The sequence below is a fragment of the Colobus angolensis genome, unplaced genomic scaffold, assembly GCF_000951035.1.
Source record: "Colobus angolensis palliatus isolate OR3802 unplaced genomic scaffold, Cang.pa_1.0 Scaffold660, whole genome shotgun sequence".
In the NCBI taxonomy this organism is placed as follows: domain Eukaryota; kingdom Metazoa; phylum Chordata; class Mammalia; order Primates; family Cercopithecidae; genus Colobus; species Colobus angolensis.
This window is the reverse complement of record NW_012120266.1, coordinates 389,118-391,596: the sequence shown is the minus strand read 5'-3', so window position 1 is coordinate 391,596 and position 2,479 is coordinate 389,118. Positions and strand designations below refer to the sequence as shown.

At 44.1% G+C, this 2,479-nt stretch overlaps 1 pseudogene across 1 annotated transcript; it reads left to right on the top strand.

Moving 5' to 3' along the window:
* The first annotated feature begins 989 nt into the window (after nucleotides 1-989).
* Nucleotides 990-1,906, top strand: LOC105500422 (annotated as a pseudogene). Its single transcript, XR_001000023.1, has one exon. The product of XR_001000023.1 is annotated as a redox-regulatory protein FAM213A pseudogene (transcript).
* Nucleotides 1,907-2,479: the final 573 nt, after the last annotated feature.

The following is a 2,479-nucleotide window of genomic DNA, read 5'->3' as shown; positions in this document are numbered from 1 at the left end:
TATGGTTTTTAAGGTTTTTTATTTCCCTTAATCTGTAAAATGGGTATGACATCATGAGGATTAACAGTGATGCCCATAAAGTGCCTAACACAGTGCTTGACCTTACTGGGGATTCAGTAAGTAAGAGCAGGTATTGTTTGTTGCTCTTGTTTTGTTATTAACAGCAGTATTGAAGAGCCCTCTTGCTGCTCCCACTTTCTGTTTTTATGGTGTCCCAAACATTCCCCAGCAGGGCAGCCTCTCTTGCTCCCTTCTGCCTGATGTCTTTTCTTAGCAACCCAGAATATTCATCATTCTTACCAGGCACCTGGAGGAAGGAAGCCTCTAGTTCCTCTCTGGTTTGCCTGGTTATCACAGCTTTCTCAGCTCAGCCTTCAGTGAGGAATCATGGTCCTTCTCTAGAACACTAGTTTCCAAATTTTATAGTTATTTATGCCCATTAGTAAAATGATGTTGAGGCTATACTCCTAATATATGTTTATTTATTTATAAATAATACATATGCACTACTATACTGATAAGTAAAACAAAAAATTTTATAAACTTTGGAATGGAAATGGTACATTCAGTTGTTTTCTTATATGTTGTCATGGCTCATCTTGCATACCTTCTGGGGTGCACAGCTTGAAAAGCATTGCTCGAGGGGATTATCATGTTTTTGTAAATTAGACTGTCTTACCCATAAACCAAGTACCTCAGTCATCATCCAGAAAATGCCTTCCACACCCTTTGGTCTCTTTCCATGAGGAAATCCCATAGCCTGTCTCTGCAGCATCTGAACTATCACTCTAGCCCTCATGCTGGCCCTCTGACCCAGTGCTTCTACATTTTGTCTGTACATGTGATTCGCCTGGGGACCAGTTCAAAATTTCTGTGGCCCATCTCAAACCAATTAAATAAAAATATTGGCAGGTGCAGGGCCCGCCTCTGGGATCGTCCAGGCCTGGTGGTTTTGTCCCTAAGTGCCCGGCCGTTGGGGTGGGAGAAGGAAGGGAGGCACACAAGGACCCAAGTTTCTTCATCATGGAGGATGTGGTCCATTGGTGCAGGAGCCCTGGGGGCTGCTGCCTTGGCATTGCTGCTGGCCAACACAGACGTGTTTTTGTCCAAGCCCCAGAAAGCAGCACTGGAGTACCTGAAGGACATAGACCTGAAAACACTAGAGAAGGAACCAAGGACTTTGAAAGCAAAGGAGCTATAGGAAAAAAATGGAGCTGTGATTATGGCCTTGCGGAGGCCAGGCTGTTTCCTTGTCTAGAGGAAGTTGCGGATCTGTCCTCTCTGAAACACATGTTGGACGAGCTGGGCGTCCCCCTCTATGCGGTTGTAAAGGAGCACATCAGGACCGAAGTGAAGGATTTCCAGCCTTATTTCAAAGGAGAAATCTTCCTGGATGAAAAGAAAAAGTTCTATGGTCCACAAAAGCAGAAGATGATGTTTATGGGATTTATCCATCTGGGAGTGTGGTACAACTTCTTCCGAGCCTGGAATGAAGGCTTCTCTAGAAACCTGGAAGGGGAAGGCTTCATCCATCCACGAGTTTTCGTGGTGAGATCAGGAAAGCAGGGCATTCTTCTTGAGCACTGAGAAAAGGAATTGGAGACAAAGTAAACCTACTTTCTGTTCTAGAAGCTGCTAAGATGATCAAACCACAGACTTTGGCCTCAGAGAACATATGATTGTGTGAAACTGCCCAATTTAGGGATAACCAGGGGCACTCACCTGTATTCATGGGATGTATTGTTTCCACTTGTGTCCCTAGGGAGTGAGAAACCCATTTATACTCTACTCTCAGTATGGATTATTAATGTATTTTAATATTCTGTTTAGGCCCAGTTAGGCAAAATAGCCCCAAAACAAGATGAACAAAAATCTGAAAAACTAATGAGGATTATTAAGCTAAAACCTGGAAGCTTTTATAGCTTAAAATTGACTGCCGGCCTGGGTGTGGTGGCTTAAAATTGACTGCCGGCCTGGGTGTGGTGGCTTAAAATTGACTGCCGGCCTGGGTGTGGTGGCTCACACCTATAATCCCAGCACTTTGGGAGGCCGAGGTGAGCAGGTCACTTGAGGTTGGGAGTTTGAGACCAGCCTGGGCAACATGGCGAAACCCCGACTCTACTAAAAATACAAAAATCAGTCAGGTGTGGTGGCACGCACCTGTAGTCCCAGCTACTCGGGAGGCTGAGGCAGGAGAATCACTTGAACCTGGGAGGTGGAAGTTGCAGTGAGCCGAGATTACCCTGCCCTCCAGCCTGGGTGACGGAGACTCCATCCCCCTACCAAAAAAAAAACTGATTGCTGTGCCTCATTACAAATGTATATGGTGTTTGAGTGCTGTTGCTTGAAATTATTTTTCTTTTCAGGTCTTCAAAAATCCAAGAAAAGTTGATGATTGACTTGAAGATTACAGAATTTAAGGTTTTTTGGTAAATAAATAAATAAATAGATAAATAGATTGATAAATTTGTGGGTCTGC